The sequence below is a fragment of the Rutidosis leptorrhynchoides genome, chromosome 10 (assembly GCF_046630445.1).
Source record: "Rutidosis leptorrhynchoides isolate AG116_Rl617_1_P2 chromosome 10, CSIRO_AGI_Rlap_v1, whole genome shotgun sequence".
Lineage (NCBI taxonomy): Eukaryota > Viridiplantae > Streptophyta > Magnoliopsida > Asterales > Asteraceae > Rutidosis > Rutidosis leptorrhynchoides.
The window spans coordinates 268750707-268773316 of NC_092342.1; positions in this window are offsets into that span (position 1 = coordinate 268750707).

The window sequence follows — 22610 nt, forward strand, 5'->3', positions numbered from 1 at the left end:
CCATTATATGTGTTAATATACATATAAATGATATAGGTTCGTGAATCTGAGGCCAACCCTACATTTGTTCAATGTCATATGTATTTTTACTATGAAATACAGTATGGTGAGTTCATTTGCTCCCTTTTTAAATGCTTTTGCAATATATATTTTTGGGACTGAGAATACTTGCGCTGCTTTTATAAATGTTTTACGAAATAGACACAAGTAATTGAAACTACATTCTACGGTTGAATTATCGAAATCGAATATGCCCCTTTTTAGTCTGATAATCTAAGAATTAGGGAACTGGCCCCTAATTGACGCGAATCCTAAAGATAGATCTATGGGCACTAACAAGCCCCAGTCAGAGAATTTGAACTGCTTTAGTACTTCGAATTTATCATGTCCGAAGGGAGTCCCGGAATGATGGGGATATTCTATATGCATCTTGTTAAGGTCAATTACCAGGTGTTCACCATATGAAGGATTTTTATCTCTATGTATGGGATGTATATTTATGAGAAATGGAAATGAAAATCTTGTGGTCTATTAAAATGATGGGAATGAATATTAATGATAAACTAATGAACTCACCAACCTTTTGGTTGACACTTTTAAGCATGTTTATTCTCGGGTTTGAAAGAAATCTTCCGCTGTGCATTTGCTCATTTTAGAGAAATTACTTGGAGTCATTCATGACATATTTCAAAAGACGTTGCATTCGAGTCATTGAGTTCATCAAGAGTATTATTAAATCAATTATAGTTGGATATATTATGAAATGGTATGCATGATGTCAACTTTCAATGTAATGAAAGTTTGTCTTTTAAAAACCAATGCAATGTTTGTAAAATGTATTATATAGAGGTCAAGTACCTCGTGATGTATCCATGTGTTATTGTATTCGTCCTTATAGATTAGGACGGGTCGCTTCATGTGGTATCAGAGTGGTGGTCTTATCGAACCAGGTCTTGCATTAGTGTGTCTAACTGATAGTTGTTAAGATGCATTAGTGAGTATGGACTTCGACCGTGTCTGCATGTCAAAAGTTTTGCTTATCATTTCGTGTCAAAAATTACCTGCTTATCATTCTTAGAAAATCCCTTGCTTATCATTCTTAATCTAGACATATCTTACTGCATGGATTGCATGAATAATGTATAGACAAAATTCATATCTTAGCGTATCTATTAAAATAAACTTTGCCTGATATCTTCCGTAAATTTCTCCGTAATTTAAGGGATCCTGGTACTATATATCTATGCATATTATGCATTGAGAATACCATCCAACTATCATTTGCAGTCACTAAACTTTTCATACCAAAAATCTTTTCTGTGATAGCGTAAGATGGCCTCTACTAATCGACCAAGTTCCTCTAACTCCGAAGAGAGCGTGACGGGAGCGCACCACCCGATCAACTACCGTGATTTCTTTAGAAAATGGGAATGGGTTCGCGAAATACTTACTCTATGGAGAAATGAAGAAGGTACTCCATATCACGAGCCGAACTTACCACCTAACGTCGGAGTGCTCGATCCGCTTACCGGCGAACCTGTTCGCAATACCGTTTTCACTCTTTTTGCACGGATTTTCTGCCTCGACGGTCGACTCGATGTCGCTAAAGATAGTATTCATCCTCTACTCCCAAATTCTAATCAGATAGGATTATTAGAAGAAGTTAGAAGACTTCGAACTAAATATCAAGAATTGACAAACCTTATGGAAGAATGGGTAGAACTAATTCATAGACTCGAGCGTAAAGTAGAAACCTTGGAGGTGACGGTTTTCGATTTGGAAGCTAGGCTCACATCTACTATGCAGGTACCACAAGCAGTACCAACACCAACAGCAACACCACCAGCACTAGCATCAGCATCATTTCCATCACCACGAGCTCTGTAAGCACCACAGACACTGAAGAGTACCGAGAATGATGAATTATGAAATATTAATTCATTACTTTCTGTTCACGATTGAAAGATATATGTATATATATTTATGTATATCTCGAGATCGTAATAAAAATTCTTTTCATATTAACTATGACGTGTGAAATTTAACGGGTAGGTAATACCCGGGAAAGATAAAAGAAGCTTTAAAGAGCTTCTATCATAATTAATTCACATATGTTATCATTCACATTTTCATCAACGATTTAACAATCGATATCTACACATTCATGATTACATATGAAGAAATTATATATGTAAGTATATTTTTATAAAGATTGTAATTAAAAATTCTTTTGTACAAACTGTTAATCGTGAAAATATTTTAACGGGTAGGTAATACCCGAGAGATATTTAGATTTGACATTAATAAGTTACGTTGTACATTCTTCAAATTTGATTCAACAGTCATTTAATATCCTACTTACATCCATAGATATACGTATCCGTTCACCGCAGAATAACCATTTTCATTCAATTTCATATTTGGATTTTGAATTATCAGAATCCAACAAGTGGCATAATGAAGAAAACATTGGACAAAATAAAATTTGTTAGAAACAAACAAATTAACTATGAGAAATTTTGTTAAGAATCCACGCTAACCAAATTCTAGCTAACTGTTCCTAGCTAACTGTTAATCCCTTATTACATTTATTTATCGCAATTTTAATTCTCGCAATTTTATTTATCGTCATTTAATTTCTGTTATTTATTTTACGCACTTTATATATCGTCATTTAAATAATGTTATTTACGCATTTAAATATCGGGACACGTATACAAAGTTTTGACATATCATATCGACGTTATCTATATATATTATTTGGAATAACCATGGACACTCTATATGCGGTAATGATCGAGTTAGCTATACAGGGTTGAGGTTGATTCTAAAATAATATATATACTTTGAGTTGTGATCGAGTCTGAGACATGTATACAATGGGTCACGATACGTATTAATTAATTCAAATATTATATATTAAACTATATATGAATTATTGAACTACTAACTGTGGACTACTAACATTGGAAAATTAAAATAAATTAAAATATTGATTATAACATATGAAACTAAACAATTTTTCAAGTTTGCCACTTGATTTCATCTTAAACCTCATTTGTATCTTGACAATTACAATCTGCGTTCAAACTTTTCATAATTCTTGAAAACACCTCAATCGAGAGGATGAACCAACCGCACTTCATCTACGGAAGAAAAGATTGATGCATATAGTTATGCACCTGAAAACTGATGGAATTCAATGAGTTCATAAAACATGTCAATAAGTTTAACATAGTTACAGAACCAACTTGTAATTGTTAAGAAAGCGAAAGCAAGATTATCAATAAAACAAGTTTATATGATTAACCATTTATAATGAATTCCATATAGTCATCAAGCCATGAATGTATGCTTACATAAAATAGCAAGGAAGTAAGATTATACCTCCTATATGATGAGTTAAGAGCTGAATTTGGACAGCAGTAAGTTTGGAAAGATGATGATGAAAGCAAGCTCCAAAACTATGAAACCTCAAGAGATAACACCCCAAGCCAACCTCCAACACCTAGTACTTTAGTTAGGATTTAATTAGACACTTAATGTGAGCTTGAAAAAAAAAACTTGAACCTCCTTTGATGTACAAAACCCTACGGTTTTGTGGACAGCAGCAGGAGCTGAAATCAGTTTTTTTTTTAAGCTTGGAAATACTAGTTACACTTGAGAGAATAAGTCTTGCTTTGGTCCAAGAGTTCCCCCATGCTTATATGGACTTTTGTGTTCTTAAAAGTAACAATAACAAGGCATGCATATGAGTCTTGGAGACCCAAAATCTGCCACTATATATTATATATAACAATGTATTTACATATATATAAACTTGATATATATATTTAAAACATGTATATTTTTATGTTACTTTCATATTTTATAAACCTTTTATAAAATATAACACAATATAATCATTTAAAACTTATAAACAATTATATATAAATTATCCAAATAATTTATCTCAAGTGATAACATTTTAGAAAACCGATTTTCTAAAATCCAAGTGTCGCGTATTTACTTAATGATTTAATCGTTAAGCTTGAATACGTTTAGGGTGTCGGTAAGCTTGTTATTGGGTATGACCCGACTTGGATCATAACATATTAGCCACATTAAATTAATATGTCTCTCGGGCATACGAAAACCTTCAATCCCCCACTTGCACGAGAAACATAAGAAATTAATGCAAGTGATGGATACCACCTAACGACCGTCCATCTCCCCTAATATGTTATGACTTTGTGCCATTCAATAACATCATCCTTTTCGAGTTCCCATCTCGAATATGAATAGGTGAATCTTTCATTATATCCTTTCGTCCTAGATGTCATGTTAAATCCAAGAGATTCAGAGTGATCACTCTCTTTTAGATTTAACTTTATCAGGCCTTAGACATCTGACTCTCAATGAATAAGAGGGACAAATTCCATCTTGACTACATACGTCCTAAATATGTACCTTGCATTATGCCTGAGCTCTTCCTTGTGAACTACCATATTTCAGAATAGCGAAGGAAAGAATCAAGGCACAATACTTGGTAAATATCTGAACCCAATATGCATCTCAGCTCAGAGGATACAATGATATTCACTTTTACTCAAGACTATATGTGATCAACCACAAAGGCTCCATTTAGTAAATCTTGAGGGCGGGTCTTCCAATATTTGTATCCCACAAATATCTATGAACCTTGGTCGCAACCTTGCCCCACATTCATCCCGTGAATGTATACCAATCCAAGTTCATAATAGTCTAAGCCTCACACTTGTTCCCACAACTGTGATCGACTACGGAATTTAGAATAATTACTTATTCATGGATAAAATATGCAAAATAGGAACATAACACAAAATAAATTAATACCATAATTATATCAATGAGTTTGAACAATTTCGTTCCTTTACAATACTTAAAACAGATCACAACCAATCACTAGAATATCGAAGCCCTAATGCACTAACATGCCCTTGATGTTTTGCACCATGTAAGAGTTTCGTGAGTGGATCCGCTATATTAAGATCTGTGTGAACTTTGCGAATACATATCTTTCCCTTTTCAACTTCATCCCTTATGTAGTTGAATCTCCGCTCAATGTGACGGGTCTTTTGGTGAGCACGAGGTTCCTTGATTTGAGCAATCGCACCCTCATTGTCACAAAAGATCTCAAGAGGGTCCTGAATGGAAGGGACTACTCCTAAGTCATCGATGAATTTCTTCATCCATGCAGCTTCCTGAGCTGCCAATGATGCGGCGATGTACTCCGACTCTGTAGTGGATAAAGCAACAACATCCTGTTTTGAACTCTTCCAAGAGACCGCATATCCATTTAACGTGAAGACATAACCGGATTGTGATCGAGAATCATCTCGATCAGTTTGGAAACTCGCATCTACGTAACCTTTTACAGCGAGTTCCTCTTCACCAGACCCATATATCAGAAACATATCCTTAGTCCTTCTAAGGTATTTCAATATACTTTTGACAGCAATCCAATGACTGTTTCCTGGGTTATTCTGGTATCTACTTGTCAGGCTAAGAGCGCATGACACATCCGGTCTAGTGCATATCATTGCATACATGATTGACCCAATGGCAGACGCATATGGCACTTTCTTCATTCTCTCCTATTCATATTTCGTGGTGGGGCACTGAGACGAACTGAGAAGTGTTCCCTTTTGAATAGGTACCAAACCTTTCTTAGAGTTCTCCATCATGAACCTTTTCAAGATCTTTTCAATGTATGCACTTTGATTCAAACCTATCATTTTCTTGGATCTATTCCTATAGATCCCAATCCCCAAAACGTATTGTGCTTCTCCAAGATCCTTAATGGAGAAGCATTTACTTAGCCAAGTTTTGACACCTTCCATTGCCGGAATATCATTTCCAAATAACAATATATCATCCACATATAGTACAAGGAACATGATAGTGCTCCCACTAGCTTTCTTATATACACAAGCTTCATCACCATTTTTAATGAAGCCAAATTTCTCGGCTTCCTCATTAAAGCGATGATTCCAAATTCTAGATGCTTGTTTCAATCCGTAGATTGACTTCTTTAACTTGCATACCTTTTTAGGATATTTTGGATCAACAAAACCTTCAGGCTGAACCATATAGACATCTTCCACAAGATATCCATTTAGGAAAGCGGTCTCGACATTCATTTGCCATATTTCATAATCATAATGAGCAGCAATGGCAAATAATATCCTAATCGACTTTAGCATTGCCACAGGCAAAAAAGTTTCATCATAGTCAACCCCTTGAGTTTGAGTGAAACCTTTTGCTACAAGTCTAGCTTTATATGTATCCAAGTTTCCACGTATGTCGGTTTTCATTTTGAAAAGCCTTTTACAATCAACTAGCCTAGAGCCAGCAGGTTGTATAACAAGTTCCCAAACTTAGTTGTCATACATGGATTGCATCTCAGCGTTCATGGCTTCCTACCATTTATCCTTATCAATCCTTGATAAAGCATCTTGGTAGGTTGCTGGTTCATCCAAATCAACCACATAGCAACCATCCATGAGAAACCCATATCTCTCAGGAGGATTACTAATCCTACCAGATCTGCGAAAGTCGTGTGTATTTTGATCATCCATTTGATCATTCTCAACATTTTCATGTTGAGTGCTAGTGTCAACCAATTGTGTATCATCTACTTGATCTTGAATCTCTTCAAGATTTATTTTCCTTTCACTTTCGCCTTACATTAAGAACTTAGTTTCAAGGAATTCTGCCTTCCGAGCAACAAATACATTCTGCTCGGAAGGATCATAGAAATAATATCCCATATTATCCTTGGGATATCCTATGAAGATACACTTCGTCGATCAAGCATTCAACTTATTAGGGATGTAACGCTTAGGATAAGCTTCACATCCCCATACCTTTAAGTATGATAGAGATGGAGGTTTTCCAAACCACATCTCATGAGTAGTTCGTTCCACTTTCTTGGTTGGGGCCATATTTAAAATACGAGCCGCGGAGCATAGACAATAACCCCAAAATGATAGAGGTAACGAGCTTCTAGCCATCATAGATCGAACCATATCCATTAGGGTTCGGTTCCTCCTTTTGGAAACTCCATTCAGTTGGGGTGTTCCAGGAGGAGTGAGTTGTGAGATAATCCCACAACTTCTAAGATGATCTTGGAAAGCATCGCTTAGGTATTCACCTCCTCTATCGGTACGAAGTACCTTGATTATCTTATTGAGTTGATTTTGTACTTTGTTTTGATACTCTTTGAATGCTTCAAAAGTTTCGTCCTCATGTCTTAATAAGTAGACATATCTGGAACGATGAAGTCATCAATGAAAGTAACGAAGTATCTTTCACCATTCCTAGTTATGGGCTTAAAGGGTCCACATACATCCGAATGTATTAATCCCAATAAGTCCTTAGCCCTTTCATAGGTCCCTTTGAAAGTTGATTTAGTCATTTTGCCTTGTAAACAAGACTCACATACATCAAACGAGTCTAGTTCATTTGATTTCAAAAGTCCATTCTTTTGAAGTGTATGCATTCAGTTCTTGTTTATGTGACCAAGGCGACAATGCCATAAGTAGGAATCACTCAAATCTCTTTTGAGTTTCTTGGTGTTTGCATGGAACATTGAGCTATTGTATGATGTGTCATCATGAACCAATTCATAAATACCATTCGAAGGCGAAGCCTTAAAATAGAACACATTATCTAAAGAAACATGGATATCATCATTAATGAAATTAAGATTAAAACCATATTGTTTCATACGGGATACAGAAATAATGTTTCGTGATAAATCGGGTGCATACAAAACATTTTTCAAAACAAGCTCCAAACCACTTGGAAGCTTTAAAACAAAGTCTCCTTGAGCTTTCACTTGCACCCTTGCTCCATTTTCCATGAAGAGACTTGTTGTTCCCGTATTCTGATCACTTCTTTTGAACCCCTGCAAAGAATTGCAAATATGAGTTCCACATCCTGTGTCTAATACCCATGTATTAGAAGAAGTAATACAAAGTTCAATGTATACCATATATACATTACCTGAGGTTTGCCCTGCATCCCTCTTTTCCTTCAACTCCTTAAGGTAGATCGGGCAGTTGCATTTCCAGTGACCCATTTCACCGCAACCAAAGCACGGATCTTCCTTGGAGTTAGCCTTTCCGGCAACCTTTTGCTTCTTGTTGTTGTTGGTTGGGGTAACCATCTTTCCCTTTCCCTTGCCCTTGCCTTGGTAGGCGGGTCCTTTCCTCTTAGCCGCCTTTGGCTTGGAAGTGTTATTGTTTTTGGACCCGCCTTCATTGATCGTAAAACACGGGTGAAGCCCTTTTACCCATGCTTGCTTCTGCCGTCTTAAGCATGGCATGTAATTCTCCAATGCTTTTATCCCAACCATTCATGTTGTAATTCATTACAAATGTGTCAAACCTTTTTGAAAATGAGTTGAGAATAAGGTCCGTGGCTAATTCATTAGACACGTTGCAATTTAGACGATTTGCTCGATCAATAAGGCTTTTCATCTTAAGGACATAAGATGAAACGGATTGGGAGTCGTCCATCCGACATGCATGTAGCGCTCGGACCGTTTCAAAGTGCTCGACACGAGCTTGTTGAAGGAACATCTCCTTAAACTGTGTGATCATGTCGTATGCACTATGATGCTCAAAATCCTTTTGGAGTTCGGGTATCATAGTCCCAAGCATGAGGCAAGAAACTTGCAACGAATCGGTGCAATATTTCTCCCAATAAGCCATGCCTTCCGTATCATCCTCGTCCGGTTGATTGGGAATGGGGTCTTCCAACACATACGCCCTATCCTCTAGTTTGAGGACTATTCTTAGATTGCGGAACCAATCCATGAAGTTCGTATGGTTGAGTTTTTCCTTTTCGAGGATTGACCTCAACGATAGGTTGTTAAAGTTGATAGGTGCGTTAGGAATGTTGTTGTTATTGGCGGCCATCTACAAAATTTAACAAAGTTGTTTAAGTATTATTTTTAATTTAACTATCATTACCCTTTAAATCCAATTGATATTTATTAAATTTTAGAATCCAACGGTAAACCAAATTTCGGTTAGGTGACCTTTATCCCGTCATTTGATTTAGCTAGGTAGTCATTATATGATAATTACAATCCTTTTACAATTTTTAAGTTATGGGATCATGCAATCCTTTTGCATGGCATATTATCCCATCAACGCCTATTTGTTCATCATGCTTCGGTGACCCTAAGTTCATGATTTCCAAATCAAGTCGTCCTACTTGTGAAAACGTGTAAACTTAACATACAAATGGTTATGTGACCTTTATCCCACAAGCGGTGCGAATTTCACCTTAATCATATTAGTTTGTTCATGATGGTTAGGTGACCTTTATCCTATCATGAGTTCCCTAATATGTCTAAGTGTCACACAAAAGGATGGCGTTTAACTTGTGTACCTTGTTGTTAAAGGGATTTTAAGTTTTCATTATTTCTAGTTTAAGAAAACTTTTATGCCATACACCAACATGCATTTAGTGTATGGTTCATTTGAAATCCATTTTCATGTCTTGTAATTTTAGCCAATTACATGATATAAACCATTTTATATATAAATGATCCTTATCATGTTCTTAATGTCCTTATAGCCATTTCAATTTAACCGATTAAATTGTGGTTTGGTAAATTTCATGTTGTTAATAATTTAACCAATTAAATTTTAGTTTTGCTTGTTGTTAACTTGTGTGATAACTTGTTGTAGTAACATACACAATCCACAAACATACAAGAAATTAAAATAACCACGCATGCAAAACAAATGTTCACAATCAAGCCTTTTGGTAGACATTTTGTTTAGCCGAAAACAAAATGCCACCGGTCAATGGGTAAAACACAAAGTAAGAGGTTTTAACCTCCCACTTAACCTTGCATCCACATGCATCTTGTGTTCTTCCTTGTGATCTTCATGCATCTTCATCTTGTTACAAAATATATCCTAATACATTTTGTCTAGAAAATGAAAATACAACCTAATCTATTTTACATGCCAAATATAAAATAATTTACATAACCAAATGAATGAATATTATAACCAAATGAATAAATTAATTATTACATACCAAATGAATAATACATATCATTCAAACACACATGCATTCAAACATAAGGTCAAGACATTGATTGTGAACTACAACATATGAACAAACATGAACAATTTGCAATTTCCAAACCCTCTTAGAACCTCCAAGAATTCGGCCAACCTTACAAACCCACCCAAACCCGAACATTTTTACATTCCATATTCATGCATGTGCATGGAATGCAAATATAGTGGGTTTAAAGACCATAAAAGAAGCATAATCCATAGACTTCGGCTCTAGATACCATTGATGGAATTCAATGAGTTCATAAAACATGTCAATAAGTTTAACATAGTTACAAAACCAACTTGTAATTATTAAGAAAGCGGAAGCAAGATTATCAATAAAACAAGTTTATATGATTAACCATTTATAATGAATTCCATATAGTCATCAAGCCATGAATGTATGCTTACATAAAATAGCAAGGAAGTAAGATTATACCTCCTATATGATGAGTTAACAGCTGAATTTGGACAGCAGCAAGTTTGGAAAGATGATGATGAATGCAAGCTCCAAAACTATGAAACCTCAAGAGATAATACCCCAAGCCAACCTCCAACACCTAGTACTTTAGTTAGGATTTAATTAGACACTTAATGTGAGCTTGAAAAAAAAACTTGGAACCTCCTTTGATGTAAAAAACCCCACGGTTTTGTGGACAGCAGCAGGAGCTGAAATCAGTTCTTTTTTTTAATCTTGGAAATACTAGTTACACTTGAGAGAATAAGTCTTGCTTTGGTCTAAGAGTTCCCCCATGCTTATATGGACTTTTGTGTTCTTAAAAGTAACAATAATAAGGCATGCATATGAGTCTTGGAGACCCAAAATCTGCCACTATATATTATATATAACAATGTATTTACATATATATAAACTTATATATATATATATATATATATATATATATATATATATATATATATATATATATATATATATATATATATATATATATATATATATAAAACATGTATATTTTTATGTTACTTTCATATTTTATAAACCTTTTATAAAATATAACCCAATATAATCATTTAAAACTTATAAACAATTATATATAAATTATCCAAATAATTTATCTCAAGTGATAACATTTTAGAAAACCGATTTTCTAAAATCCAAGTGTCGCGTATTTACTTAATGATTTAATCGTTAAGCTTGAATATGTTTAGGGTGTCGGTAAGCTTGTTATTGGGTATGACCCGACTTGGATCATAACATATTAGCCACATTAAATTAATATGTCTCTCGGGCATACGAAAACCTTCAAAAACTCTCGGAACCTGAGTAAACGTTTAACACGTATCTGTGTTAACTCCCATGGCGTTGTTATTACTGAAAATAACTTTACAATCCCTCTCCAAATTAGGCAATTTTGTCATAGCTCCAGCAAATCAACTTCGACTCGGATTAGCCTTATTATAACCTTGATATATAAGTTTGCCTTTCATCGTCGTTACTGGGGAACCGTTTATATTCAACCACATTAGCAGTAAACTTACCAGCAACTTCATTACTCATTAACTTAATTCTCTCCGAAGAACCATTATAATTGCTCATTAAAACCCTAACAAATACTCATCCGCATATTGTAACGAGAATTGCCATACCAATTACCGGAAATCAGCAATCAAGACTTTGAAATCTCGCAGCATGTCTACATCAATAGTTATAAGTATAACCTTTATCTCTTAGAATTAAGATCTTCCATTCTGAAATTCTTAAAGCACCCAGTCTACGAATCAATACTCTAAATTTTGAAAAAGCTGAATGAAGCAGCAGAAACTGTAGACAACTGTAAACGACTTTAACAGCCGGAAGTTTGATGATAAGGAATAGTATGTTGGCAAAGCTCAGAAAAGTTAGAACTGGAAAACGGATTGAGCAAACCATGAAGGAGGCTGTGGATAAATCACAAAGACTAAACCCGACTTCAAAGAATTCAAATGATTCAGAATCTGCTGAAGTCATTAACGAATACCATGCTCCTGACTTTACACTGTTACGGACAAATTTTCTTTATCATCCTTCGATATTAGAAATTCAAGAATATCATCGTATCTTTCATTATAAATATCCTCGATATTTCTGAAGATATTTTCATAACTATTCTTATCTGAAATTAGTTATCTCTTTGCACTATCAGTGTTACATCATAAAGGAAAATGTTTAGTTTCTATATTCTGAAAACCTTTGAGTCAAAATATGAATATTTTTGAAGTAGTGTTGGGAACTGAAGCATGAGTTAGTATAATATACTGACACTTGATCAATGTGATTATATTACAGTAAGTCATGCTGAGTTTCTAAATAGAACGTGATGATTCACAGGTCATAACGTCATCATGTGCTATTTTACATAACTCTTACATTCTACCTAATCTCCAAACATATTGAGATCATATCTTCTTGATAAATATATTTTTCCAGAATATTCTGGTAATTTAACAAATCAAGATTGTGCCATTACAATTTCCTTCTTAGAACATTAACTAGGTTCATTTCGAAATCACATACCTACGAATTCTGGACCATTATTTGTTGTACTTAGAGTCGAGAAGAGAATAAAAAGGCAAAGAGCTCTGAAATATAAGGGAGAATATAAAGTCGATGACGACACATAAATTACAAACCATGTATATCAATGTTAATTGCAACATAAAGACACAGGAGAATTAAAAACATTAAAACCCCAAAGGGCGTAGTAGAAGAAAACAGATTTCTCCGATGGTAGTTAGAAAAGGAGAATGATTGTTGCGATAGTAAGGATAAGGACAAGAATCAGAACTGGATTAAGCATTTTCACAATCTTTTGAATTTGAAAATTGAGTATAGGAGTGGTAAAAATAATAGAACAGAAGAAGTTAATTTATAGTGAAATAACCGATAAAAAATCAAGGTAGATTTCTGCATTTAACTAGAGAGATCCTAATTTCCTTAATCCCGAGGAAATCATATCTTATTCAGATTTCAAAGAATTTCTTCAAAACCCTTGAATTCTGGAAATCAATCGTGACTACGTCACTAGTTAAGACGAACATACATTTATGTATTTCACTCTTTTGTAATAACTTCACTTGTACACTTCGAGTAATCGAATTATTTTATCTATATTACTCGATGTTGATAAAATTCTTTTTATTAACTCATATTCGTCATGAAAACATTTTTATTGTTAGCCAAGACGACCTCGATCAAATTTGGGGATGAAATTTCTTTAACGGGTAGGTACTGTGACGACCCGGAAATTTTCGACCAAATTTAAACTTAATCTTTATATGATTTCGACATGATAAGCAAAGTCTATAATATCGAGTCTCAAAAAGTTTGAACTGTTTCATATATTCAATTGACCTTCGATTGCTCTCGACGATTCACGAACAATTAATTGTAAATAGATATGTGTGTATGTATATTTAAATAATAATTCGAAATATAATTTAAAGTATTATATGTTGTTGTTATTAAAAATTAATAAAATAAAAATAGGATATTATAATAATTTTTATTTAAAATATATCTATATATATAAATAAAGTATATTAAAAATAAATATTAAATGATTGTAATACTCGTCTGATGTTCTGATTGATATTAAGCAAGTTAAATTCAAACATTTGTAATTTTAAAATAAACGGTGATACGAAAATGAGTTCTATAAATTTTAGGCTTATTAAAAATATATTTAGGAACTATTTGTTAAGTTTTAACACTTTTTATATTTTTCCCAGAATTGAGAGGGACAGTTGGTGTAATTTTTATTTAATAGTTAATGACCGAATTTTATACCAAAATGAATGAAATAAATAAATATAATTAATGAAAAAATTTGGGATTTTTTCGAAGACTTTTATCCATCATTGATTAACCAACGGGGTACGATATACTATTCGGAAAAACTGTCAGTAAAGTAATCAACTTGAGGCTGCTAATTAATTATTTATTATTATTTCAATTGGCACGTTTGGTTTGAATTAGATTATAATTATTATGTATTATGTATTATATATTATAACTATGATTACCTAGTTTATATATACATATACATATATTTACACAATGATGAAACCATTCTCCATCCTAACTCATCAAATTTACCTCCTGCAAACACTCCCATTTAGATTGCTACACTTATTAACGCTACTGCTCCTGCTTGTTTCTGTGTTGCTTCAAGAATTATCACAACCCAACATGATAACCATCTCTCTCTCCTCTCTCTCTCTTCCCCTCTTCTTCTTCAAACCGACATCACCCACATAAACGCTGCTGCAACTGTTTTATTTGTGCTTCTACTGTACATTGCTCGATAAAACAGCTACGGTTTCTACTATAACCATCGCAAAACAACCACTTCAATCAACGACAACCATCATCAACTCCCATTCGTCACCACATCTTGAAAAACCACTGAATAATACTGCATATAGTTCCATTTTTTTCTGTTACTATCATTACCAAAACCCAAACCACCATCATTTTCTATTATTCTGTTCACCATCAACCTAAACATCATCACCAATTTAACAGCCATAGCTCGATTCATTTTCTGTATCCATCGAAAGACTACCATCACCAAAACCGTTAACTACTGTTACCTTTTCTTGTCAATCTCGCAACAAACCCAGAAATAAAATCGTCAAACACCACCTACAAGTGATAAGGAAATGATGAACAGTGATGATGATAAACGAAAGTGATGATGAACAGTGACAATGATACGTGATGATGAATATCGATGGTGATGCATAAACACTGTTGCTTTCTGTTCGAACAATAATGGTGGAGGGTATCACGATGAAGATAATGTTTCAGCAACAATGATGATGTCACGATGCGGAAAGGATGACAATCGTAACGCGATGATGATGGTGAAGATAAACAGTGGAAAGCGAGTCAAGGATAATGATAAGAACGATGATGATATAAGGAAGATGATGATACAATTATGAGAATGATCTTGTTGATGGATCGATGATGAGATGCAGTGAACATGAAACTCAAAATATTGATGATGACTGCGTTTTTTTTCTTTTCTGTTATTACTCCTACTGCCTTTCGATCCATACCCAAACCCACATGATTGCTATTGGGCCATTAATTGCTACTTGGGCCATTAATTGATAATTGGGTTTATGTAAATGTGGGTTTTTATTTTAAGAAGAAGAAAACATAAAACTTCGGATTAAAAGAATTAGTCTGTGAACTAAATCAAAAAAAGCAGGTCAGAAGGAATGGCTTAGGGGTTTTCGGTTAAGCGGGAGGTCACGGGTTCGAGCCCTGGTTGTGGCATATTTTTTTTAGAAAAAGAAGAAGAAAGGGAAACAGGAAGAAAAGGGGGTTATATAAATATAAGTATCATATTAATTAGAAATGAGACAGACAGAGCTTTGGTTAAGGATGTTATCGAGTTAGCGGGATGTCGCGGGTTCAAACCCGGACTTGGGCATTTTTTTTAGGACTACTTCTTTGAGGTAGTTTACTTATTACTTATTTTTATATTTATTATTATTATTATTATTATTAGTATTATTATTATTATTATTATTATTATTATTATTATTATTATTACTATTATTATCATTTTTAATGTAAGTAGTATAATTGTTGAAACTAATTTTTATAAAAATTATCATTTTTATTATTAGAATTATCATTATTATTATTATTATTATTATTATTATTATTATTATTATTATTATTATTATTATTATTAAAATTATAATTATTTTTATCATTATTATTTTTATTATCATTTTTATTATTATTTTTAACACTAATATTATTATTTTATCATTATTATTAGTATTATTAATATATCAAATAAAGATTTTCTATATAAAAATATATTATTTACGTAAAACATAACTATATTAATATGTTTGTAATAAATATTAATTATCTATCTAATGTATATAAAAAATAAATATAGTTAATTTAGTTATTAATGAAACGTACAAATTACTAAAATAACAATTAATAATAATACCTAAATTTGTTCGATTACCATTATATGTGTTAATATACATATAAATGATATAGGTTCGTGAATCCGAGGCCAACCCTACATTTGTTCAATGCCGTCATATGTATTTTTACTACAAAATACTGTATTGTGAGTTTCATTTGCTCCTTTTTTAAATACTTTTGCAATATATATTTTTGGGACTGAGAATACATGCGCTGCTTTTATAAATGTTTTACGAAATAGACACAAGTAATTGAAACTACATTCTATGGTTGAATTATCGAAATTGAATATGCCCCTTTTTAGTCTGGTAATCTAAGAATTAGGGAACTGGCCTCTAATTGACGTGAATCCTAAAGATAGATCTATGAGCACTAACAAGCCCCAGTCTGAGAATTTGAACTGCTTTAGTACTTCGAATTTATCATGTCCGAAGGGAGTCCCGGAATGATGGGGATATTCTATATGCATCTTGTTAAGGTCGATTACCAGGTGTTCACCATATGAATGATTTTTATCTCTATGTATGGGATGTATATTTATGAGAAATGGAAATGAAAATCTTGTGGTCTATTAAAATGATGGAAATGAATATTGATGATAAACTAATGAACTCACCAACCTTTTGATTGACACTTTTAAGCATGTTTATTCTCAGGTTTGAAAGAAATCTTCCGCTGTGCATTTGCTCATTTTAGAGAAATTACTTGGAGTTATTCATGACATTTTTCAAAAGACGTTGCATTCGAGTCGTTGAGTTCATCAAGATTATTATTAAATCAATTATAGTTGGATATATTATGAAATGGTATGCATGCCGTCAACTTTCAATGTAATGAAAGTTTGTCTTTTAAAAACGAATGCAATGTTTGTAAAATGTATCATATAGAGGTCAAGTACCTCGCGATGTATCCATATGTTATTGTATTTGTCCTTATAGATTAGGACGGGTCGCTTCACTAAGTCTGCTAATGCATTGCTAATTTGGACATCTGGCAGGTAGCAAGGTACCGTAAATCTTCCTGTATCTCCAATCTTAGGGGGGAATTCCATGTTGTAACACTAACGAGCATTCTTCACTTAAGGGTAAGCTAACTATCTCTCTTAGTCTCTCTTTGTTTGAAAGCAGTTCTTTGAAAAATTTAGCGCAGTTTGGCATTTCTACTAAAGCATCTATTAGTCGTACATTCAAATGCAAATTCTTGATAATATCCCAATACTTAGCGAATTGTGCTTTTTGTTTTTCCTTCCTAAGCCTACCTGGGAAAGGTATGAGGGCGCGCGGAATAACTTCGGGGTCTTAGGAGAGATTGGTTCTAGTGGATTGACAACTGGGTCAATTGGCACGGGTTCCTTATCGGAAAAATCTTATATGGGTATATTGACAGTTGTTTCTTTCCCTCCTCTAGTGATTACTAGGACGTTAAACTCACTACACTCTATATCAACTTTTGTGGTTAAACGTTTAAGCGTAAGATGAAAATTGGTGATTAATTCTTCAAAAGTCTTTATCAAAGTGTCGAACTTATTTTGACATTCTATGACTTGAAGGTTTATCATGTATTGCTTTTTTATAAATTCAACTAAAATTTCCTTAGAGTGGAGAGTAGGTTTGTGTAACGGGAAGATTACATTATGATCCGAGCTATTTTGCTGTTTATGTACCCATAGGGTAAGGATACCTTAGATTGGTTCTAGTAGCATCGGAGTTTCTAGGGATTGGTAAACTTTGAAGAGCGAGGGTGAGATCTTGTAACCTAGTTTCAAGCATTTTCAACATATGAGCGAAGACATCATCTTTCTCAGCAGCTTCATTGCTCCAATATTCCTGTTGCGCAGCTATTGTATCCAAGAGATTCTATGCTTCGTCTGTTGTTCGGGACATGAAATTGCCTTGCGAGGCCATGTCTAGGAGAGACTTATCATCCTTGGTCAAACCATTGTAAAGTGTACGGATTATTTCTGCCTGAGTTAACAAATGATTCAGACATCTTTTAAGCATAATCTTTATTCTATTTCATGCTAGACACAATGATTCATTTTCTTTTTGAGAAAAAGTTTGTGATGTCATTTCTTAAACAGGTTTGTAGGGAGGGTGGATAAAATTTGTTTAGAAATTTGGTGGCTAAATCCTCCCATGAATGTATTGAGTACGGGTTAAGTTCGTAAAACCATGCCAAAGCGTGTGTAGAAAGTGAATATTAGAAAATATGAAGTTTTAAAATGTTTTTCTCGTTTTCTTCCTTCTTAAAAGAGTCAACCAGACTGTTAAATTTGTTTAAGTGAAAGTTTGGATCGTCAGTCGGTAATCCTTGAAATTTACAGATCATACTGACTAGTTTAATCATGTGTGAACTGATTTCAGGAATTCCTTTGGTTCCTAAGGTGATTGGTCCTCCTCTTTCCTCTAAGCACGACTTATGCATAGAAGCAAGAGTATCTTGTTCTTCCATTTTTTTTAGATTTTCTATTTAAAAAGACTTAAAAGTAACTTTTAGAAAATATTAATTTTCTAAAAGGATTGATAATTTAATAAAAACAATTATTCTTGAAATTCGGTCGCTAACCTAATCGGATATCTCAACTGATAGGATTTCTTACAGATGACTTGTATCTAGGTGGCCAAGCCGACTACGGAGAGGCAGGATCCTTTTGGTTCCAATATAATTGGAGACTGTTCGAAAAATCCAACAACCAAGTTCGTGTATAATTGTCTTTCTTAGACACCACCAAACAATACTTTTATCTGTTTAAAATCTTTCTCAATCAAAATATTAGATCCCCGGCAGCAGTGCCAGAAAACTTGATATGCTACTTAGATACGATTGAAACGGACGATTTTATTCGTGCGGTGTCGTTAGGCCGCAGGATGTTCGATTCAGTTGATCAAGGTGGCAAACAGTGGTTTTGTTTATTTATATTATGCGGGGGCCTAAATTTACATTTACTTTCTCAGGTGTAGAAGGTGTAAGTTAACCTAGTGTCGTGTTTTTAATGGATTAACGAATTGAAGATCAAGTGGATAATTGTCTCTTATTTAAATTACCTAGCTAAAGGATAGTAGTTGGTTTAAGTTAAAAGTCCTAAGTGCGGAAAAATAAATAAGTGGAAGGATATCCGGAGTATGCTGATCAGGGAAATGTTGACCAAAATATCAGTGTTGGGTTAGGGAAAGGTAACTATGCTTATATTAAGACTATGCTTGGAGTGATGTAGATCTGGTTGGATGAGCCAATTACACAGACCTACTTGTCTCTGAACTCTCGGAGTTCTCTTTGAGTAGTGAGAAGTATGTCACTTGGTTGTATAATTGAAAGGTAGTTATACTTCGGAGGTTATCCTCAGTAAAGTACCAGGTTTATTAGTGAGTTGAGCTCTAATCCTAACCCTCGTTATCAGTTTGGTTAACTGAATAACAACGTGCCGTGTTGATTAAACACTGATCACAAACAGAATGAGTCCTTCGGTTTAAGTTGGCAAAACCTTAAATGAAAACTAACAACCATTCCATCATACTAATGAGATCATATCAGTTCAAGCATTATACAGCATTACAGTTGATATACAGAAAGTAAAGCAGATAGAAACCTAATAAATACTTAAACAGTTAATATGACTATGTCCTATGGCAACAATCAAACAAAAACATGCAATAGGCTTGGGTTACACAGTGAAGGTGAAAGGACCCGTTCATATACATTATAAATGATTTACAATAGTTGATTACATCGCGAGGTATTTGACCTCTATATGATACATTTTACAAACATTGCATTCGTTTCTAAAAGATAAACTTTCTTTACAACGAAAGTTGACGGCATGCATACCATTTCATAATACATCCAACTATAATTGACTTAATAATAATCTTGATGAATTTCAACGACTCGAATGCAACGTCTTTCAAAATATGCCATGAATGACTCCAAGTAATATCTCTAAAATGAGCAAATGCACAGCAGAAGATTTCTTTAACACCTGAGAATAAACATGCTTTGAAGTGTCAACCAAAAGGTTGGTGAGTTCATTAGTTTATCATAATCATTCATTTCCATTATTTTAATAGACCACATGAATTTCATTTCCAGATCTCATAAATATGCGTCCCATGCATAGAGACAAAAATCATTCATATGGTGAACACCTGGTAACCGACATTAACAAGATGCATATAAGAATATCCCCTATCATTCCGAGAAATCCTTCGGACATGATAAAAACGAATTCGAAGTACTAAAGCATCCGGTACTTTGGATGGGGCCCGTTAGTAGATTGGTTTAGTAATTCTTAGGTTACCAAGCAAAAGGGGCATATTCGGCTTCGATCATTCACCCATATAATGTAGTTTCAATTACTCGTGTCTATTTCGTAAAATATTTAAAAAAAAATTGCGCATGTATTCTCAGCCCAAAAATATAAAGGGTAAAAAGGCAAATGAAACCCACCTAATGTATTTTGTAGTAAAAATAAATATGACTATATTGAACAATGTAGGGTTAGCCTCGGATTCACGAACCTATATCAATTGTATTTCTATTAAAACATATAATAGAAATATCATATTTTCATTTATTAATAGAAATTATTTATATATATTTTGTAGTTATATAAGATTTATACTAAATACCATTTAAAACATATATTTTGTGTTATATCTTAAATCATATGTTATATATATTTATTTTGTCGAAAATTATTTGCTTATTATCCTTAAAGTCCAGACACATCTTACTGCCTCTATTGCATAGACAGTGTATAGATAAATTCATATCTTAGCGTATCTGTTATTGTTACCTTTGCCTGACAGCTTCCGTAGATTCCTCCGTAACTTATGGGATTTTAGTATTATATATGCATATGTAAATTATGTATTGCAGGGTACTAATCTACATGCTATAATCTATTTCTTATCGAAAATCCTTCATCTGATCGTACTAGATGAATCCCTCAACCAGTTCGAGTCCCTCAGATTCCGATAACTATTTCGACAGCTATTCCGACATGAATATTCACCTAAGCTCCGGAAGCAGCGTCACCAGAATGAATTCAATCAATTAGCCATCCCTAATTCATCTGATGGGTTCATATCCGACTTAATCAATGGAGACGCGAAGAAGGCGATCCCTTCCACCAACCGAATACACCTCTTGGCAATGAACCTGAAGCACTTACCGGCGAACCAGTCCGAAACACCATTTTTACCCTCATATCCTGAATATCTCACCACGATTATATTCTATCTAAAATTCTAAACCTTATTCATCCGCTCATTTCGACCGACAATCATCCCGGAATAATGGAAGAAGTCAACGAGCTTCGCGCTCGAGTAACCAATTTAGAGAATATGGTGCAAAATTTACCAGCTTCAGCAACATCACCGGAACCAACAGTACCATCAGTAATAGTACCAGTACCATCAGCAATCCATGCCTCAACATCTCATTATGTACCTCAAGTATAATCACCGTACTACGTATCGTTCTACATCAATTATCTTCGTTCGGCATGGCAATTATGTAATATCTAATGTTTTAGAGATTATATATTCTTGTTCTAATGATAAATCAAATGAGATTAATATCACATTAACTCATTAAATCCATGATTATATCTGAAGAAATTATATATATATATATATATATATATATATATATATATATATATATATATATATATATATATATATATATATATATATATATATATATATATATATATATATTTTCATAAAGATTGTAATTAAAAATTCTTTCGTACAAACTATTAATGGTGAAAATATTTTAACGGGTAGGTAATACCCGAGGAATATTTAGATTTCACATTAATAAGTTACACTGTACATTCTTCGAATCTGATTCAACAGTCATTTACTATCCTACTTACATCCACAGATATATGTATCCGTTCACCACAGAATAACCATTTTCATCCAATTTCATATTTGGATTTTGATTTATTAGAATCCAACAAGTGGCATAATGAAGAAAACATTGGACAAAATAAAATTTGTTAGAAACAAACAAATTAACTATGAGAAACTCTGTTAAGAATTCACGCTAACAAAATCCTAGCTAACTGTTCCTAGCTAACTGTTAATTCTTTATTACATTTAATTATCGCAATTTAATTATCGTAATTTTAATTCTCGCAATTTTATTTATCGTCATTTAATTTCTGTTATTTATTTTACGCACTTTAAATATCGGGACACGTATACAAGGTTTTGACATATCATATCGACTCATCTATATATATTATTTGGAATAACCATAGACACTCTATATGCAGTAATGATCGAGTTAGCTATACATGGTTGAGGTTGATTCTACAATAATATATATACTTTGAGTTGTGATCGAGTCTGAGACATGTACACGGGTCACGATACGTATTAATTAATTCGAATATTATATATTAAGCTATATTTGAATTATTGGACTATTAACTGTGGACTGTCAACTGTGGACTACTAACATTGGACAATTAAAATGAAATAAAATACTAATTATAACATATGAAACTAAACAATTCTTCAAGT